Here is a 22,384-nt window from a genome sequence, read left to right as displayed (position 1 = left end):
AATGGTTGATAACCGGGACCCATATCTCAGAGTAAGGGAACTGGCGTTTGGCTGCCCTTACTGCTGCCTGCATCTGTTTGATGGCAGTCTGTTTTGGTTTCTGCCACCTACAGTTAATCCCAAATGCGAGGACCACCTTCTCCACTGTCACCTGGGATGTTGCAGTTGAGATAAAGGCTTGGGCATGCCTGAAATTACCCCAGGATAACTATCAATCTGAAGGTCACGAATTGTGAATGGGGAATCCTGGCGAGGTTTGAATCCCCTACAATCAACCACTTTTTGTTGACACTCAAGGTCCAATCGACCATTTTCCTATCTGTGTTAATGTGTCGCGTGACCTTACTTTTAAATTGCATGGGAGTGGACGTGAAATCCCTTCCTGAGCCATCATCAAACAAGGGACTCCACTCCAAGTCAGGTGAATCCTGGTGCGCAGTGGGGTCCAGGTGCACCATCGCTGACACTTGATGGCTGTTTGAATTTCCCGGTTTGGGACGTGAACCAACAACAGTGGGGATCATCGGAGGAGTGCTGTCCAGCCTGTTATCCTCCTCATCACCCAGTGGCTCAAGTTGTGGCCGTGGACGTTGTTCACGAGCGCCACTCTGTTCGTCTATCCCCTCCCCAATGTCCACTATGTCAAAATGAAAACTGTCTTCCGGTACCACCACCCCCCGGAGGGCCCTCCTTCCCTGTCTTTGGGGCCTGGGGTCACTGTGTTCCATGAGTGGGGCAGCCTGAACACTTGGTCCAGCCTGTTCGTCTTGGGGGGGCTCTGGTGTCCAATCTGACACCCCATCAGTCATAGTTCCCACTGTCTGTTTTTTTGAGGTCCGTGGGGCACTGATGGTAACTGTTTTGGCTTGTGGAGGACGTGTTTGTGTTTGTTTTTGTGGTCGTGTCTGTTGTGGTGGTTGTTGTACGTCCTCTGTCTGTTGTTCTGTGTCAAGAGGAGCTTGTGCGGGTTCTGTTTCGAGGTCCTTTTCCACCTCGGTACATGTTGTGACCAATGCCTCCGCATGGTCGATCACCTCCTGGGTGATTCGGGGCAAGTTTTTCTTTGCCCATCTGGTGGCTACCTCAAAGGCCGTTTGCCAGTCAGATGGCAGAGTCCCACTGAGCTCCGACAGAACGTCTTCCAGCATGGCCGTATAATGATCCTCAAGAATGATCAGTGTGGTATGTCCCCAATTCCTGGCATTGCCTTCAATCAAGTCTTTGGTTTTTTGATTGGGGCATGCAGGCTTAATCACGGTGGACAGGTTCTCGACCATGCGAGAGATCATGACGGGTTCAGGTTTCCCCGGTTTCTGTGAGACGTTCTGCAAATGATGGACCAATTTGATGACCGAATGAAGTTGTCTGACCAACTTGGCAAATTTCGGGTCCGTGGGTTGCTGTTGACGGCCTTGGTTCAAGCGCTGTGGTCCGCAACTGAACCAAAAGGTCTGTGTCGGGTCACTGAAGCGTAGGGACCGTGATTGAGGTCCCAGATATCTGGCTGAGGTACCGAAGGGAGGCGCAGGCCGGTTAGGATGAGAGTTTGGGCCCCTCCTCCAATTGGAGGCGGGCGGTGCACGGGCCATCCTCGGTAGGTGCCTGGACCCCGGCTTGTCCACGGCGTTTGCCATAACGCACCAGGGTCCAGTCTGAAGTCCATCCAACCATGGTGAGTTGGATGGAGGCGAGTGTTTTTAGATTGGTTTTTCTACCAAATTTTAAATTAAAATTTTTAACTTAAATTTGTAAGTTTTAACTTAAATTTTTAAAGAAATAAATAAAAGAAAAGAAAATGAATTGGTTTTGAAAAAAACCTTTTAGTTTTTAAAGAAAAAGAAATTTTTAAGAAAATAAAATAAATTGGTTTTGAAAAAAAACCTTTTAGGTTTTAAAGAAAATAAAATTACAAAAGGCCAAATGAATATTAATTTGTGTGCCCGTCTGCGGCGACGTTTCGACCTGTGAAGGTCTTCTTCAGGCCTAGGCACACACAATAACAAAGAAAAAAAACAGGCTTGCTCTCAGCGGTCTGCTCTGTCCGATGGTTTGGAGTGGAATGAGCAGAGAGTGCCTTCCACCTCTACTTATACCCTCCCACTTTTGTCAGTTTGAATTTAGTTTTAGAAAGTCAAATTAGTTTTTACCGTGTCGTTCTTAGTTTTTGGATAAAACTTTCACAAATGCATTTTTAACCACTCCTCACTGGCAATAAGATGTTTTTAAATAGATTTTCATTTCTTAACCCTGTAATTAATTTTTAATCATGTAAATTATGTGTACTGTATTTTTTATCATGTCTATAGTGTTTTTTAATCACCATTGTATATTTAATGTGTTTTTTAATTTCTTAATGTTATTAATGAATTGAGTTTTTAACATTAGGGTTAGAACCAAATGGAAACTGAAATTAATTTTTATCATTTTCATCCAATAATTGGGTTTTAGGGCCAAATTAAAGAAATAATTAATTATGAATTATCAATCAAATTAATTAGGTTTAAGGCCACCATATTAAGTGGTTAAGGTTAGGGTTTACCATGTGGATTGGGGCTTAATTAAAGAATAGTGTTAGGGCCAAATTAGGGTTAAGTGATTAGGGTTAGGGCCGGATTAGTGGAGTGGTTAGGGTTAGGGCCAGAACAAGGGTTGGGGCTAATTTTAAGGGGTCTGGGCTAAATCAGGTTGCAAGTGGGTGGGGTTAGGGCCAAATTGGTTAGGGTTAGGATTCAGTTTGCGGGTGGGGCTTAATATTCCTTAAGATTTCAATTGTTTTTGATATTCAAGCCATGAGGTTGTTTGGTATCTAGCCAATAGATCCAACGTCTTTCCAATTTCTTTCTCTCTAATTCCGTCCATGAAGAGTTGCTTTGGATTCCCGACACTCTGACTGATTGTAAGCCATGAGAAATAAAATGATGAACTAACGGAATGTGAACATTTTTTGGGTTCTCACATTAAATCTATGTTGGGTCATTCGAGTCAGGATTGAATTTTTGGTTTGTCCAATGTATTGTTTACCACATTTTGCACAAAATATGAGATAAATGCAATTGGTCGGGTGCGGGTGAGAACCTCTGTTTGATTTCAAAAATAGTCTTTTTCACTCTATTCCGCACAAAATCTGAGTCTCACAAACATTCCTGAAAGGGTATTCTTTTTCTCAAATGGTTGTATAGGTGGTAATCTTGCTCTTACCAGAATGTCTTTCAAATTTTGATGTCTTCTATATGCCGAAATGACCGAATAATCCTGTAATAGACCCGAGTTTTTGATGATGAATTGGTAATTGTTCTTAAATTTATGATGTAGCCTTCCAGTCATGGTTGCAAAATCAGTAACTAATGGAACAATGTTCTTCTGTTCTCTTTGTTTAGAGATCTGGAAGGTTTTGAGACATTGTCTCAAAAAGGGTCTCGAGTACCCCGGCTCCTTAGAGCCCTACAGAGGATTGTTACAGCTTCCCGAAAGTCAGTTTCCTTTGTACAAATCCGTTTAAATCTAATAAATTGTGATTTCACTAATCCTCTATAGATGTGTTTTGGATGAAAACTGGTTTTAAATAATAAAGCATGTGTATCCGTTTCTTTAAAATAAACTTTGATGTCCAATTTTTGGTCCGAATTGAAGGATTCCCTTTATACACCGTCGTATCTAGAAAATTGATAGATCTTTCACCTATTTCGAACTTTACCCGAATCGACGGATCATGGGTATCTAAAATTTGGATAAAATCTGCAAAATCTTCTTTTGTATAAGTCCAAATTCCAAAGATGTCATCAAGATATCTGAGATAATGGAGAGGTTTCTTATGGCACTTGTTCAGGGCTTTCTCCTCCCAATCTGCCATAAAGATGTTTATGTGAGGCTGGGGCAAACGTTTTGCCCATGGCCGTGCCTTTAATTTGTAAGAAATACTCCCCATTGAACTCGAAATCGTTTTTGGTCAAATTGATTTCTAGAAGCTGTAACAATTCCGTATCCGGTCTGTTTGGATCTGGGTACTTTAGGAAAACATTTTCGACAGTAGACAGTCCTGCCCTGATGTCTATATTCGTGTACAGACTGTCTATGTCTATAGTGAAAAGAAGGACTCCACCGAATTTTTAACCCATGAATTATGCTAATGAAATGATACGTGTCTTTAAGGTATGCCGGATGCTTCATCGACAGTGGAGTCAAAAATAATCAATAAATTTGGCGGTCTGATACGCCTCGCTTCCACAGTCAGAGACGATAGGTCTACCTGGAGGAATTTCAAGGGCACTGTCCACTTTTTTGGATCCTTATGAATTTTGGGCAGGATGTAAAATCTACGTGCCCGTGGTTCACAGTCTCCTTCAAATATTGTCGTTGTCTATTATTAATGTGTTTTTATCGTACAAATCATCAATTATCCTATGAACTTCAGGAACGGTTTTAAATAAATTGGTTCTTTTAATTTGGTGTAATAAGTTTTATCACTTAATTGGCGATCAACTTCCTGATGTATTGATCCCGATCGAGGATCACCACCACACTGCCCTTATCGGCAGGTTTAATCACTATGTGCTTATTTTTCATTAATTGTTTTAATTCGTCCTGTTCTTCTGGTAATAAATTTGGTTTCTCTGTATAGTTTTTAAAGTGTTTGTTAAAATCTTTTGATCTTTTTAATAAGAAAATTGATTTCAGGTGGCAGTTTCTCTGCAGGCGGTGTCCAATGGGATTTAGCCATGGGGAATGAGGCCTTTTGCTGTTTCGTTGAATTCCTGAAGTATGCCGCCAATTTGAGTCTCCGTGGTAATTTTGCATGTCCAATTCAAATTTGGTTCTCTGATTCCAATTGAAGTCCATTGTCGGGACAAAGGTCAAACCTCTGTTGAGGAGAGACTTTTGCGTGTCCGACAAGGTAAAATTTTTGGCTAAGACCATTACATTATGGGAGAGAAGGGCATTACTCCCTCATTCCCGTCCTGTAAGGGGCTTAACGGGGTTTAAGTTTAAATAAGTTGCCCAATGGTCCAACATTGCCGGGCCGCTTCCTTCGTCCAGTGCACACAATCACTTTCAGTGCGGAAGTACTTGTAGTCCAAGGCTGGAATGAATGGCAGGTTTCGCTGAATGTGGCCATTCAGAATCTGGAGATTGGTCCGTTCCTCACTGGACAAGAGAGTGGAATGGTTGATAACCGGGACCCATATCTCAGAGTAAGGAACTGGCGTTTGGCTGCCCTTACTGCTGCCTGCATCTGTTTGATGGCAGTCTGTTTTGGTTTCTGCCACCTACAGTTAATCCCAAATGCGAGGACCACCTTCTCCACTGTCACCTGGGATGTTGCAGTTGAGATAAAGGCTTGGGCATGCCTGAAATTACCCCCAGGATAACTATCAATCTGAAGGTCACGAATTGTGAATGGGGAATCCTGGCGAGGTTTGAATCCCCTACAATCAACCACTTTTTGTTGACACTCAAGGTCCAATCGACCATTTTCCTATCTGTGTTAATGTGTCGCGTGACCTTACTTTTAAATTGCATGGGAGTGGACGTGAAATCCTTCCTGAGCCATCATCAAACAAGGGACTCCACTCCAAGTCAGGTGAATCCTGGTGCGCAGTGGGGTCCAGGTGCACCATCGCTGACACTTGATGGCTGTTTGAATTTCCCGGTTTGGGACGTGAACCAACAACAGTGGGGATCATCGGAGGAGTGCTGTCCAGCCTGTTATCCTCCTCATCACCCAGTGGCTCAAGTTGTGGCCGTGGGCGTTGTTCACGAGCGCCACTCTGTTCGCTCTATCCCTCCCCAATGTCCACTATGTCAAAATGAAAACTGTCTTCCGGTACCACCACCCCGGAGGGCCCTCCTTCCCTGTCTTTGGGGCCTGGGGTCACTGTGTTCCATGAGTGGGGCAGCCTGAACACTTGGTCCAGCCTGTTCGTCTTGGGGGCTCTGGTGTCCAATCTGACACCCCATCAGTCATAGTTCCCACTGTCTGTTTTTGGTCCGTGGGGCACTGATGGTAACTGTTTTGGCTTGTGGAGGACGTGTTTGTGTTTGTTTTGTGGTCGTGTCTGTTGTGGTGGTTGTTGTACGTCCTCTGTCTGTTGTTCTGTGTCAAGAGGAGCTTGTGCGGGTTCTGTTTCGAGGTCCTTTTCCACCTCGGTACATGTTGTGACCAATGCCTCCGCATGGTCGATCACCTCCTGGGTGATTCGGGGCAAGTTTTTCTTTGCCCATCTGGTGGCTACCTCAAAGGCCGTTTGCCAGTCAGATGGCAGAGTCCCACTGAGCTCCGACAGAACGTCTTCCAGCATGGCCGTATAATGATCCTCAAGAATGATCAGTGTGGTATGTCCCCAATTCCTGGCATTGCCTTCAATCAAGTCTTTGGTTTTTTGATTGGGGCATGCAGGCTTAATCACGGTGGACAGGTTCTCGACCATGCGAGAGATCATGACGGGTTCAGGTTTCCCCGGTTTCTGTGAGACGTTCTGCAAATGATGGACCAATTTGATGACCGAATGAAGTTGTCTGACCAACTTGGCAAATTTCGGGTCCGTGGGTTGCTGTTGACGGCCTTGGTTCAAGCGCTGTGGTCCGGCAACTGAACCAAAAGGTCTGTGTCGGGTCACTGAAGCGTAGGACCGTGATTGAGGTCCCAGATATCTGGCTGAGGTACCGAAGGGAGGCGCAGGCCGGTTAGGATGAGAGTTTGGGCCCCTCCTCCAATTGGAGGCGGGCGGTGCACGGGCCATCCCTCGGTAAGGTGCCTGGACCCCGGCTTGTCCACGGCGTTTGCCATAACGCACCAGGGTCCAGTCTGAAGTCCATCCAACCATGGTGAGTTGGATGGAGGCGAGTGTTTTTTTAGATTGGTTTTTCTACCAAATTTTAAATTAAAATTTTTAACTTAAATTTGTAAGTTTTAACTTAAATTTTTAAAGAAATAAATAAAAGAAAAGAAAATGAATTGGTTTTGAAAAAAACCTTTTAGTTTTTAAAGAAAAAGAAATTTTTAAGAAAATAAAATAAATTGGTTTTGAAAAAAACCTTTTAGGTTTTAAAGAAAATAAAATTACAAAAGGCCAAATGAATATTAATTTGTGTGCCCGCATGGGCGACGTTTCGACCTGTGAAGGTCTTCTTCAGGCCTAGGCACACACAATAACAAAGAAAAAACAGGCTTGCTCTCAGCGGTCTGCTCTGTCCGATGGTTTGGAGTGGAATGAGCAGAGAGTGCCTTCCACCTCTACTTATACCCTCCCACTTTTTGTCAGTTTGAATTTAGTTTTAGAAAGTCAAATTAGTTTTTTACCGTGTCGTTCTTAGTTTTTGGATAAAACTTTCACAAATGCATTTTTAACCACTCCTCACTGGCAATAAGATGTTTTAAATAGATTTTCATTTCTTAACCTGTAATTAATTTTTAATCATGTAAATTATGTGTACTGTATTTTTATCATGTCTATAGTGTTTTTAATCACCATTGTATATTTAATGTGTTTTTAATTTCTTAATGTTATTAATGAATTGAGTTTTTTAACATTAGGGTTAGAACCAAATGGAAACTGAAATTAATTTTTTATCATTTTCATCCAATAATTGGGTTTTAGGGCCAAATTAAAGAAATAATTAATTATGAATTATCAATCAAATTAATTAGGTTTAAGGCCACCATATTAAGTGGTTAAGGTTAGGGTTTACCATGTGGATTGGGGCTTAATTAAAGAATAGTGTTAGGGCCAAATTAGGGTTAAGTGATTAGGGTTAGGGCCGGATTAGTGGAGTGGTTAGGGTTAGGGCCAGAACAAGGGTTGGGGCTAATTTTAAGGGGTCTGGGCTAAATCAGGTTGCAAGTGGGTGGGGTTAGGGCCAAATTGGTTAGGGTTAGGATTCAGTTTGCGGGTGGGGCTTAATATTCCTTAAGATTTCAATTGTTTTGATATTCAAGCCATGAGGTTGTTTGGTATCTAGCCAATAGATCCAACGCCTTTCCAATTTCTTTCTCTCTAATTCCGTCCATGAAGAGTTGCTTTGGATTCCCGACACTCTGACTGATTGTAAGCCATGAGAAATAAAATGATGAACTAACGGAATGTGAACATTTTTTGGGTTCTCACATTAAATCTATGTTGGGTCATTCGAGTCAGGATTGAATTTTGGTTTGTCCAATGTATTGTTTACCACATTTTGCACAAAATATGAGATAAATGCAATTGGTCGTGTGCGGTGAGAACCTCTGTTTGATTTCAAAAATAGTCTTTTTCACTCTATTCCGCACAAATCTGAGTCTCACAAACATTCCTGAAAGGGTATTCTTTTTCTCAAATGGTTGTATAGGTGGTAATCTTGCTCTTACCAGAATGTCTTTCAAATTTTGATGTCTTCTATATGCCGAAATGACCGAATAATCCTGTAATAGACCCGAGTTTTTGATGATGAATTGGTAATTGTTCTTAAATTTATGATGTAGCCTTCCAGTCATGGTTGCAAAATCAGTAACTAATGGAACAATGTTCTTCTGTTCTCTTTGTTTAGAGATCTGGAAGGTTTTGAGACATTGTCTCAAAAAGGGTCTCGAGTACCCCGGCTCCTTAGAGCCCTACAGAGGATTGTTACAGCTTCCCGAAAGTCAGTTTCCTTTGTACAAATCCGTTTAAATCTAATAAATTGTGATTTCACTAATCCTCTATAGATGTGTTTTGGATGAAAACTGGTTTTAAATAATAAAGCATGTGTATCCGTTTCTTTAAAATAAACTTTGATGTCCAATTTTTGGTCCGAATTGAAGGATTCCCCTTTATACACCGTCGTATCTAGAAAATTGATAGATCTTTCACCTATTTCGAACTTTACCCGAATCGACGGATCATGGGTATCTAAAATTTGGATAAAATCTGCAAAATCTTCTTGTATAAGTCCAAATTCCAAAGATGTCATCAAGATATCTGAGATAATGGAGAGGTTTCTTATGGCACTTGTTCAGGGCTTTCTCCTCCCAATCTGCCATAAAGATGTTTATGAGGCTGGGGCAAACGTTTTGCCCATGGCCGTGCCTTTTAATTTGTAAGAAATACTCCCATTGAACTCGAAATCGTTTTTGGTCAAATTGATTTCTAGAAGCTGTAACAATTCCGTATCCGGTCTGTTTGGATCTGGGTACTTTAGGAAAACATTTTTCGACAGTAGACAGTCCTGCCCTGATGTCTATATTCGTGTACAGACTGTCTATGTCTATAGTGAAAAGAAGGACTCCACCGAATTTTTAACCCATGAATTATGCTAATGAAATGATACGTGTCTTTAAGGTATGCCGGATGCTTCATCGACAGTGGAGTCAAAAATAATCAATAAATTTGGCGGTCTGATACGCCTCGCTTCCACAGTCAGAGACGATAGGTCTACCTGGAGGAATTTCAAGGGCACTGTCCACTTTTTGGATCCTTATGAATTTTGGGCAGGATGTAAAATCTACGTGCCCGTGGTTCACAGTCTCCCTTCAAATATTGTCGTTGTCTATTATTAATGTGTTTTTTATCGTACAAATCATCAATTATCCTATGAACTTCAGGAACGGTTTTTAAATAAATTGGTTCTTTTAATTTGGTGTAATAAGTTTTATCACTTAATTGGCGATCAACTTCCTGATGTATTGATCCCGATCGAGGATCACCACCACACTGCCCTTATCGGCAGGTTTAATCACTATGTGCTTATTTTTCATTAATTGTTTTAATTGGTCCTGTTCTTCTGGTAATAAATTTGGTTTCTCTGTATAGTTTTTAAAGTGTTTGTTAAAATCTTTTGATCTTTTTAATAAGAAAATTGATTTCAGGTGGCAGTTTCTCTGCAGGCGGTGTCCAATGGGATTTAGCCATGGGGAATGAGGCCTTTTGCTGTTTCGTTGAATTCCTGAAGTATGCCGCCAATTTGAGTCTCCGTGGTAATTTTGCATGTCCAATTCAAATTTGGTTCTCTGATTCCAATTGAAGTCCATTGTCGGGACAAAGGTCAAACCTCTGTTGAGGAGAGACTTTTATGTGTCCGACAAGGTAAAATTTTGGCTAAGACCATTACATTATGGGAGAGAAGGGCATTACTCCCTCATTCCCGTCCTGTAAGGGGCTTAACGGGGGTTTAAGTTTAAATAAGTTGCCCAATGGTCCAACATTGCCCGGGCCGTTTCCTTCGTCCAGTGCACACAATCACTTTCAGTGCGGAAGTACTTGTAGTCCAAGGCTGGAATGAATGGCAGGTTTCGCTGAATGTGGCCATTCAGAATCTGGAGATTGGTCCGTTCCTCACTGGACAAGAGAGTGGAATGGTTGATAACCGGGACCCATATCTCAGAGTAAGGAACTGGCGTTTGGCTGCCCTTACTGCTGCCTGCATCTGTTTGATGGCAGTCTGTTTTGGTTTCTGCCACCTACAGTTAATCCCAAATGCGAGGACCACCTTCTCCACTGTCACCTGGGATGTTGCAGTTGAGATAAAGGCTTGGGCATGCCTGAAATTACCCCCAGGATAACTATCAATCTGAAGGTCACGAATTGTGAATGGGGGAATCCTGGCGAGGTTTGAATCCCCTACAATCAACCACTTTTTGTTGACACTCAAGGTCCAATCGACCATTTTCCTATCTGTGTTAATGTGTCGCGTGACCTTACTTTTAAATTGCATGGGAGTGGACGTGAAATCCTTCCTGAGCCATCATCAAACAAGGGACTCCACTCCAAGTCAGGTGAATCCTGGTGCGCAGTGGGGTCCAGGTGCACCATCGCTGACACTTGATGGCTGTTTGAATTTCCCGGTTTGGGACGTGAACCAACAACAGTGGGGATCATCGGAGGAGTGCTGTCCAGCCTGTTATCCTCCTCATCACCCAGTGGCTCAAGTTGTGGCCGTGGACGTTGTTCACGAGCGCCACTCTGTTCGTCTATCCCCTCCCCAATGTCCACTATGTCAAAATGAAAACTGTCTTCCGTACCACCACCCCGGAGGGCCCTCCTTCCCTGTCTTTGGGGCCTGGGGTCACTGTGTTCCATGAGTGGGGCAGCCTGAACACTTGGTCCAGCCTGTTCGTCTTGGGGGGGCTCTGGTGTCCAATCTGACACCCCATCAGTCATAGTTCCCACTGTCTGTTTTTTTGAGGTCCGTGGGGCACTGATGGTAACTGTTTTGGCTTGTGGAGGACGTGTTTGTGTTTGTTTTTGTGGTCGTGTCTGTTGTGGTGGTTGTTGTACGTCCTCTGTCTGTTGTTCTGTGTCAAGAGGAGCTTGTGCGGGTTCTGTTTCGAGGTCCTTTTCCACCTCGGTACATGTTGTGACCAATGCCTCCGCATGGTCGATCACCTCCTGGGTGATTCGGGCAAGTTTTTCTTTGCCCATCTGGTGGCTACCTCAAAGGCCGCTTTGCCAGTCAGATGGCAGAGTCCCACTGAGCTCCGACAGAACGCCTTCCAGCATGGCCGTATAATGATCCTCAAGAATGATCAGTGTGGTATGTCCCCAATTCCTGGCATTGCCTTCAATCAAGTCTTTGGTTTTTGATTGGGGCATGCAGGCTTAATCACGGTGGACAGGTTCTCGACCATGCGAGAGATCATGACGGGTTCAGGTTTCCCGGTTTCTGTGAGACGTTCTGCAAATGATGGACCAATTTGATGACCGAATGAAGTTGTCTGACCAACTTGGCAAATTTCGGGTCCGTGGGTTGCTGTTGACGGCCTTGGTTCAAGCGCTGTGGTCCGCAACTGAACCAAAAGGTCTGTGTCGGGTCACTGAAGCGTAGGGACCGTGATTGAGGTCCCAGATATCTGGCTGAGGTACCGAAGGGAGGCGCAGGCCGGTTAGGATGAGAGTTTGGGCCCTCCTCCAATTGGAGGCGGGCGGTGCACGGGCCATCCTCGGTAAAGGTGCCTGGACCCCGGCTTGTCCACGGCGTTTGCCATAACGCACCAGGGTCCAGTCTGAAGTCCATCCAACCATGGTGAGTTGGATGGAGGCGAGTGTTTTTTAGATTGGTTTTTCTACCAAATTTTAAATTAAAATTTTAACTTAAATTTGTAAGTTTTAACTTAAATTTTTAAAGAAATAAATAAAAGAAAAGAAAATGAATTGGTTTTGAAAAAACCTTTTAGTTTTAAAGAAAAAAGAAATTTTAAGAAAATAAAATAAATTGGTTTTGAAAAAAAACCTTTTAGGTTTTAAAGAAAATAAAATTACAAAAGGCCAAATGAATATTAATTTGTGTGCCTGCAGCGGCGACGTTTCGACCTGTGAAGGTCTTCTTCAGGCCTAGGCACACACAATAACAAAGAAAAAACAGGCTTGCTCTCAGCGGTCTGCTCTGTCCGATGGTTTGGAGTGGAATGAGCAGAGAGTGCCTTCCACCTCTACTTATACCCTCCCACTTTTTGTCAGTTTGAATTTAGTTTTAGAAAGTCAAATTAGTTTTTTACCGTGTCGTTCTTAGTTTTTGGATAAAACTTTCACAAATGCATTTTTAACCACTCCTCACTGGCAATAAGATGTTTTTAAATAGATTTTCATTTCTTAACCCTGTAATTAATTTTTAATCATGTAAATTATGTGTACTGTATTTTTATCATGTCTATAGTGTTTTTAATCACCATTGTATATTTAATGTGTTTTTAATTTCTTAATGTTATTAATGAATTGAGTTTTTAACATTAGGGTTAGAACCAAATGGAAACTGAAATTAATTTTTATCATTTTCATCCAATAATTGGGTTTTAGGGCCAAATTAAAGAAATAATTAATTATGAATTATCAATCAAATTAATTAGGTTTAAGGCCACCATATTAAGTGGTTAAGGTTAGGGTTTACCATGTGGATTGGGGCTTAATTAAAGAATAGTGTTAGGGCCAAATTAGGGTTAAGTGATTGGGTTAGGGCCGGATTAGTGGAGTGGTTAGGGTTAGGGGCCAGAACAAGGGTTGGGGCTAATTTTAAGGGTCTGGGCTAAATCAGGTTGCAAGTGGGTGGGGTTAGGGCCAAATTGGTTAGGGTTAGGATTCAGTTTGCGGTGGGGCTTAATATTCCTTAAGATTTCAATTGTTTTTGATATTCAAGCCATGAGGTTGTTTGGTATCTAGCCAATAGATCCAACGTCTTTCCAATTTCTTTCTCTCTAATTCCGTCCATGAAGAGTTGCTTTGGATTCCCGACACTCTGACTGATTGTAAGCCATGAGAAATAAAATGATGAACTAACGGAATGTGAACATTTTTTGGGTTCTCACATTAAATCTATGTTGGGTCATTCGAGTCAGGATTGAATTTTTGGTTTGTCCAATGTATTGTTTACCACATTTTGCACAAAATATGAGATAAATGCAATTGGTCGTGTGCGGTGAGAACCTCTGTTTGATTTCAAAAATAGTCTTTTTCACTCTATTCCGCACAAATCTGAGTCTCACAAACATTCCTGAAAGGGTATTCTTTTTCTCAAATGGTTGTATAGGTGGTAATCTTGCTCTTACCAGAATGTCTTTCAAATTTTGATGTCTTCTATATGCCGAAATGACCGAATAATCCTGTAATAGACCCGAGTTTTGATGATGAATTGGTAATTGTTCTTAAATTTATGATGTAGCCTTCCAGTCATGGTTGCAAAATCAGTAACTAATGGAACAATGTTCTTCTGTTCTCTTTGTTTAGAGATCTGGAAGGTTTTGAGACATTGTCTCAAAAAGGGTCTCGAGTACCCCCGGCTCCTTAGAGCCCTACAGAGGATTGTTACAGCTTCCCGAAAGTCAGTTTCCTTTGTACAAATCCGTTTAAATCTAGTAAATTGTGATTTCACTAATCCTCTATAGATGTGTTTTGGATGGAAACTGGTTTTGAATAATAAGGCATGTGTATCCGTTTCCTTAAAATAAACTTTGATGTCCAATTTTTGGTCCGAATTGAAGGATTCCCCTTTATACACCGTCGTATCCAGAAAATTGATAGATCTTTCACCTATTTCGTACTTTACCCGAATCGACGGATCATGGGTATCCAAAATTTGGATGAAATCTGCAAAATCTTCTTTTGAATAAGTCCAAATTCCAAAGATATCATCAAGATATCTGAGATAATGGAGAGGTTTCTTATGGCACTTGTTCAGGGCTTTCTCCTCCCAATCTGCCATAAAGATGTTTGCGTAGGCCGGGGCGAACGTTTTGCCCATGGCCGTGCCTTTAATTTGTAAGAAATACTCCCATTGAACTCGAAATCGTTTTTGGTCAAATTGATTTCTAGAAGCTGTAACAATTCCGTATCCGGTCTGTTTGGATCTGGGTACTTTAGGAAAACATTTTCGACAGTAGACAGTCCTGCCCTGATGTCTATATTCGTGTACAGACTGTCTATGTCTATAGTGAAAAGAAGGACTCCACCGAATTTTTAACCCATGAATTATGCTAATGAAATGATACGTGTCTTTAAGGTATGCCGGATGCTTCATCGACAGTGGAGTCAAAAATAATCAATAAATTTGGCGGTCTGATACGCCTCGCTTCCACAGTCAGAGACGATAGGTCTACCTGGAGGAATTTCGAAGGGCACTGTCCACTTTTTGGATCCTTATGAATTTTGGGCAGGATGTAAAATCTACGTGCCCGCGGTTCACAGTCTCCCTTCAAATATTGTCTTTGTCTATTATTAATGTGTTTTTTATTGTACAAATCATCAATTATCCTATGAACTTCAGGAACGGTTTTTAAATAAATTGGTTCTTTTAATTTGGTGTAATAAGTTTTATCACTTAATTGGCGATCAACTTCCTGATGTATTGATCCCGATCGAGGATCACCACCACACTGCCCTTATCGGCAGGTTTAATCACTATGTGCTTATTTTTCATTAATTGTTTTAATTCGTCCTGTTCTTCTGGTAATAAATTTGGTTTCTCTGTATAGTTTTTAAAGTGTTTGTTAAAATCTTTTGATCTTTTTAATAAGAAAATTGATTTCAGGTGGCAGTTTCTCTGCAGGCGGTGTCCAATGGGATTTAGCCATGGGGAATGAGGCCTTTTGCTGTTTCGTTGAATTCCTGAAGTATGCCGCCAATTTGAGTCTCCGGTGGTAATTTTGCATGTCCAATTCAAATTTGGTTCTCTGATTCCAATTGAAGTCCATTGTCGGGACAAAGGTCAAACCTCTGTTGAGGAGAGACTTTGCGTGTCCGACAAGGTAAAATTTTTGGCTAAGACCATTACATTATGGGAGAGAAGGGCATTACTCCCTCATTCCCGTCCTGTAAGGGGCTTAACGGGGTTTAAGTTTAAATAAGTTGCCCAATGGTCCAACATTGCCGGGCCGCTTCCTTCGTCCAGTGCACACAATCACTTTCAGTGCGGAAGTACTTGTAGTCCAAGGCTGGAATGAATGGCAGGTTTCGCTGAATGTGGCCATTCAGAATCTGGAGATTGGTCCGTTCCTCACTGGACAAGAGAGTGGAATGGTTGATAACCGGGACCCATATCTCAGAGTAAGGGAACTGGCGTTTGGCTGCCCTTACTGCTGCCTGCATCTGTTTGATGGCAGTCTGTTTTGGTTTCTGCCACCTACAGTTAATCCCAAATGCGAGGACCACCTTCTCCACTGTCACCTGGGATGTTGCAGTTGAGATAAAGGCTTGGGCATGCCTGAAATTACCCCCAGGATAACTATCAATCTGAAGGTCACGAATTGTGAATGGGGGAATCCTGGCGAGGTTTGAATCCCCTACAATCAACCACTTTTTGTTGACACTCAAGGTCCAATCGACCATTTTCCTATCTGTGTTAATGTGTCGCGTGACCTTACTTTTAAATTGCATGGGAGTGGACGTGAAATCCTTCCTGAGCCATCATCAAACAAGGGACTCCACTCCAAGTCAGGTGAATCCTGGTGCGCAGTGGGGTCCAGGTGCACCATCGCTGACACTTGATGGCTGTTTGAATTTCCCGGTTTGGGACGTGAACCAACAACAGTGGGGATCATCGGAGGAGTGCTGTCCAGCCTGTTATCCTCCTCATCACCCAGTGGCTCAAGTTGTGGCCGTGGGCGTTGTTCACGAGCGCCACTCTGTTCGCTCTATCCCTCCCCAATGTCCACTATGTCAAAATGAAAACTGTCTTCCGGTACCACCACCCCGGAGGGCCCTCCTTCCTGTCTTTGGGGCCTGGGGTCACTGTGTTCCATGAGTGGGGCAGCCTGAACACTTGGTCCAGCCTGTTCGTCTTGGGGGGCTCTGGTGTCCAATCTGACACCCCATCAGTCATAGTTCCCACTGTCTGTTTTTTTGAGGTCCGTGGGGCACTGATGGTAACTGTTTTGGCTTGTGGAGGACGTGTTTGTGTTTGTTTTTGTGGTCGTGTCTGTTGTGGTGGTTGTTGTACGTCCTCTGTCTGTTGTTCTGTGTCAAGAGGAGCTTGTGCGGGTTCTGTTTCGAGGTCCTTTTCCACCTCGGTACATGTTGTGACCAATGCCTCCGCATGGTCGATCACCTCCTGGGTGATTCGGGGCAAGTTTTTCTTTGCCCATCTGGTGGCTACCTCAAAGGCCGCTTGCCAGTCAGATGGCAGAGTCCCACTGAGCTCCGACAGAACGTCTTCCAGCATGGCCGTATAATGATCCTCAAGAATGATCAGTGTGGTATGTCCCCAATTCCTGGCATTGCCTTCAATCAAGTCTTTGGTTTTTTGATTGGGGCATGCAGGCTTAATCACGGTGGACAGGTTCTCGACCATGCGAGAGATCATGACGGGTTCAGGTTTCCCCGGTTTCTGTGAGACGTTCTGCAAATGATGGACCAATTTGATGACCGAATGAAGTTGTCTGACCAACTTGGCAAATTTCGGGTCCGTGGGTTGCTGTTGACGGCCTTGGTTCAAGCGCTGTGGTCCGCAACTGAACCAAAAGGTCTGTGTCGGGTCACTGAAGCGTAGGGACCGTGATTGAGGTCCCAGATATCTGGCTGAGGTACCGAAGGGAGGCGCAGGCCGGTTAGGATGAGAGTTTGGGCCCCTCCTCCAATTGGAGGCGGGCGGTGCACGGCCATCCTCGGTAGGGTGCCTGGACCCCGGCTTGTCCACGGCGTTTGCCATAACGCACCAGGGTCCAGTCTGAAGTCCATCCAACCATGGTGAGTTGGATGGAGGCGAGTGTTTTTTAGATTGGTTTTTCTACCAAATTTTAAATTAAAATTTTTAACTTAAATTTGTAAGTTTTAACTTAAATTTTTAAAGAAATAAATAAAAGAAAAGAAAATGAATTGGTTTTGAAAAAAACCTTTTAGTTTTTAAAGAAAAAGAAATTTTTAAGAAAATAAAATAAATTGGTTTTGAAAAAAACCTTTTAGGTTTTAAAGAAAAATAAAATTACAAAAAGGCCAAATGAATATTAATTTGTGTGCCCGTGCGGCGACGTTTCGACCTGTGAAGGTCTTCTTCAGGCCTAGGCACACACAATAACAAAGAAAAAACAGGCTTGCTCTCAGCGGTCTGCTCTGTCCGATGGTTTGGAGTGGAATGAGCAGAGAGTGCCTTCCACCTCTACTTATACCCTCCCACTTTTTGTCAGTTTGAATTTAGTTTTAGAAAGTCAAATTAGTTTTTACCGTGTCGTTCTTAGTTTTTTGGATAAAACTTTCACAAATGCATTTTTAACCACTCCTCACTGGCAATAAGATGTTTTTAAATAGATTTTCATTTCTTAACCCTGTAATTAATTTTTAATCATGTAAATTATGTGTACTGTATTTTTATCATGTCTATAGTGTTTTTAATCACCATTGTATATTTAATGTGTTTTTAATTTCTTAATGTTATTAATGAATTGAGTTTTTAACATTAGGGTTAGAACCAAATGGAAACTGAAATTAATTTTTATCATTTTCATCCAATAATTGGGTTTTAGGGCCAAATTAAAGAAATAATTAATTATGAATTATCAATCAAATTAATTAGGTTTAAGGCCACCATATTAAGTGGTTAAGGTTAGGGTTTACCATGTGGATTGGGGCTTAATTAAAGAATAGTGTTAGGGCCAAATTAGGGTTAAGTGATTAGGGTTAGGGCGGATTAGTGGAGTGGTTAGGGTTAGGGCCAGAACAAGGGTTGGGGCTAATTTTAAGGGGTCTGGGCTAAATCAGGTTGCAAGTGGGTGGGGTTAGGGCCAAATTGGTTAGGGTTAGGATTCAGTTTGCGGGTGGGGCTTAATATTCCTTAAGATTTCAATTGTTTTGATATTCAAGCCATGAGGTTGTTTGGTATCTAGCCAATAGATCCAACGTCTTTCCAATTTCTTTCTCTCTAATTCCGTCCATGAAGAGTTGCTTTGGATTCCCGACACTCTGACTGATTGTAAGCCATGAGAAATAAAATGATGAACTAACGGAATGTGAACATTTTTTTGGGTTCTCACATTAAATCTATGTTGGGTCATTCGAGTCAGGATTGAATTTTTGGTTTGTCCAATGTATTGTTTACCACATTTTGCACAAAATATGAGATAAATGCAATTGGTCGTGTGCGGTGAGAACCTCTGTTTGATTTCAAAAATAGTCTTTTTCACTCTATTCCGCACAAATCTGAGTCTCACAAACATTCCTGAAAGGGTATTCTTTTTCTCAAATGGTTGTATAGGTGGTAATCTTGCTCTTACCAGAATGTCTTTCAAATTTTGATGTCTTCTATATGCCGAAATGACCGAATAATCCTGTAATAGACCCGAGTTTTTGATGATGAATTGGTAATTGTTCTTAAATTTATGATGTAGCCTTCCAGTCATGGTTGCAAAATCAGTAACTAATGGAACAATGTTCTTCTGTTCTCTTTGTTTAGAGATCTGGAAGGTTTTGAGACATTGTCTCAAAAAGGGTCTCGAGTACCCCGGCTCCTTAGAGCCCTACAGAGGATTGTTACAGCTTCCCGAAAGTCAGTTTCCTTTGTACAAATCCGTTTAAATCTAATAAATTGTGATTTCACTAATCCTCTATAGATGTGTTTTGGATGAAAACTGGTTTTAAATAATAAAGCATGTGTATCCGTTTCTTTAAAATAAACTTTGATGTCCAATTTTTGGTCCGAATTGAAGGATTCCCCTTTATACACCGTCGTATCTAGAAAATTGATAGATCTTTCACCTATTTCGAACTTTACCCGAATCGACGGATCATGGGTATCTAAAATTTGGATAAAATCTGCAAAATCTTCTTTTGTATAAGTCCAAATTCCAAAGATGTCATCAAGATATCTGAGATAATGGAGAGGTTTCTTATGGCACTTGTTCAGGGCTTTCTCCTCCCAATCTGCCATAAAGATGTTTATGTAGGCTGGGGCAAACGTTTTGCCCATGGCCGTGCCTTTAATTTGTAAGAAATACTCCCATTGAACTCGAAATCGTTTTGGTCAAATTGATTTCTAGAAGCTGTAACAATTCCGTATCCGGTCTGTTTGGATCTGGGTACTTTAGGAAAACATTTTCGACAGTAGACAGTCCTGCCCTGATGTCTATATTCGTGTACAGACTGTCTATGTCTATAGTGAAAAGAAGGACTCCACGGAATTTTTAACCCATGAATTATGCTAATGAAATGATACGTGTCTTTAAGGTATGCCGGATGCTTCATCGACAGTGGAGTCAAAAAATAATCAATAAATTTGGCGGTCTGATACGTCTCGCTTCCACAGTCAGAGACGATAGGTCTACCTGGAGGAATTTCAAGGGCACTGTCCACTTTTTGGATCCTTATGAATTTTGGGCAGGATGTAAAATCTACGTGCCCGTGGTTCACAGTCTCCTTCAAATATTGTCGTTGTCTATTATTAATGTGTTTTTATCGTACAAATCATCAATTATCCTATGAACTTCAGGAACGGTTTTAAATAAATTGGTTCTTTTAATTTGGTGTAATAAGTTTTATCACTTAATTGGCGATCAACTTCCTGATGTATTGATCCCGATCGAGGATCACCACCACACTGCCCTTATCGGCAGGTTTAATCACTATGTGCTTATTTTTCATTAATTGTTTTAATTCGTCCTGTTCTTCTGGTAATAAATTTGGTTTCTCTGTATAGTTTTTAAAGTGTTTGTTAAAATCTTTTGATCTTTTTAATAAGAAAATTGATTTCAGGTGGCAGTTTCTCTGCAGGCGGTGTCCAATGGGATTTAGCCATGGGGAATGAGGCCTTTTGCTGTTTCGTTGAATTCCTGAAGTATGCCGCCAATTTGAGTCTCCGTGGTAATTTTGCATGTCCAATTCAAATTTGGTTCTCTGATTCCAATTGAAGTCCATTGTCGGGACAAAGGTCAAACCTCTGTTGAGGAGAGACTTTTGCGTGTCCGACAAGGTAAAATTTTGCTAAGACCATTACATTATGGGAGAGAAGGGCATTACTCCCTCATTCCGTCCTGTAAGGGGCTTAACGGGGTTTAAGTTTAAATAAGTTGCCCAATGGTCCAACATTGCCCGGGCCGCTTCCTTCGTCCAGTGCACACAATCACTTTCAGTGCGGAAGTACTTGTAGTCCAAGGCTGGAATGAATGGCAGGTTTCGCTGAATGTGGCCATTCAGAATCTGGAGATTGGTCCGTTCCTCACTGGACAAGAGAGTGGAATGGTTGATAACCGGGACCCATATCTCAGAGTAAGGGAACTGGCGTTTGGCTGCCCTTACTGCTGCCTGCATCTGTTTGATGGCAGTCTGTTTTGGTTTCTGCCACCTACAGTTAATCCCAAATGCGAGGACCACCTTCTCCACTGTCACCTGGGATGTTGCAGTTGAGATAAAGGCTTGGGCATGCCTGAAATTACCCCAGGATAACTATCAATCTGAAGGTCACGAATTGTGAATGGGGAATCCTGGCGAGGTTTGAATCCCCACAATCAACCACTTTTGTTGACACCAAGGTCCAATCGACCATTTTCCTATCTGTGTTAATGTGTCGCGTGACCTTACTTTTAAATTGCATGGGAGTGGACGTGAAATCCTTCCTGAGCCATCATCAAACAAGGGACTCCACCAAGTCAGGTGAATCCTGGTGCGCAGTGGGGTCCAGGTGCACCATCGCTGACACTTGATGGCTGTTTGAATTTCCGGTTTGGGACGTGAACCAACAACAGTGGGGATCATCGGAGGAGTGCTGTCCAGCCTGTTATCCTCCTCATCACCCAGTGGCTCAAGTTGTGGCCGTGGGCGTTGTTCACGAGCGCCACTCTGTTCGCTCTATCCCTCCCCAATGTCCACTATGTCAAAATGAAAACTGTCTTCCGGTACCACCACCCCGGAGGGCCCTCCTTCCCTGTCTTTGGGGCCTGGGGTCACTGTGTTCCATGAGTGGGGCAGCCTGAACACTTGGTCCAGCCTGTTCGTCTTGGGGGGCTCTGGTGTCCAATCTGACACCCCATCAGTCATAGTTCCCACTGTCTGTTTTTTTTGAGGTCCGTGGGGCACTGATGGTAACTGTTTTGGCTTGTGGAGGACGTGTTTGTGTTTGTTTTGTGGTCGTGTCTGTTGTGGTGGTTGTTGTACGTCCTCTGTCTGTTGTTCTGTGTCAAGAGGAGCTTGTGCGGGTTCTGTTTCGAGGTCCTTTTCCACCTCGGTACATGTTGTGACCAATGCCTCCGCATGGTCGATCACCTCCTGGGTGATTCGGGCAAGTTTTTCTTTGCCCATCTGGTGGCTACCTCAAAGGCCGCTTGCCAGTCAGATGGCAGAGTCCCACTGAGCTCCGACAGAACGTCTTCCAGCATGGCCGTATAATGATCCTCAAGAATGATCAGTGTGGTATGTCCCCAATTCCTGGCATTGCCTTCAATCAAGTCTTTGGTTTTTGATTGGGGCATGCAGGCTTAATCACGGTGGACAGGTTCTCGACCATGCGAGAGATCATGACGGGTTCAGGTTTCCCGGTTTCTGTGAGACGTTCTGCAAATGATGGACCAATTTGATGACCGAATGAAGTTGTCTGACCAACTTGGCAAATTTCGGGTCCGTGGGTTGCTGTTGACGGCCTTGGTTCAAGCGCTGTGGTCCGGCAACTGAACCAAAAGGTCTGTGTCGGGTCACTGAAGCGTAGGACCGTGATTGAGGTCCCAGATATCTGGCTGAGGTACCGAAGGGAGGCGCAGGCCGGTTAGGATGAGAGTTTGGGCCCCTCCTCCAATTGGAGGCGGGCGGTGCACGGGCCATCCCTCGGTAAGGTGCCTGGACCCCGGCTTGTCCACGGCGTTTGCCATAACGCACCAGGGTCCAGTCTGAAGTCCATCCAACCATGGTGAGTTGGATGGAGGCGAGTGTTTTTTTAGATTGGTTTTCTACCAAATTTTAAATTAAAATTTTTAACTTAAATTTGTAAGTTTTAACTTAAATTTTTAAAGAAATAAATAAAAGAAAAGAAAATGAAT

This window comes from Oreochromis aureus, linkage group 10 (genome assembly GCF_013358895.1).
Source record: "Oreochromis aureus strain Israel breed Guangdong linkage group 10, ZZ_aureus, whole genome shotgun sequence".
In the NCBI taxonomy this organism is placed as follows: Eukaryota; Metazoa; Chordata; class Actinopteri; order Cichliformes; family Cichlidae; genus Oreochromis; species Oreochromis aureus.
This window is presented reverse-complemented; position numbering follows the sequence as displayed.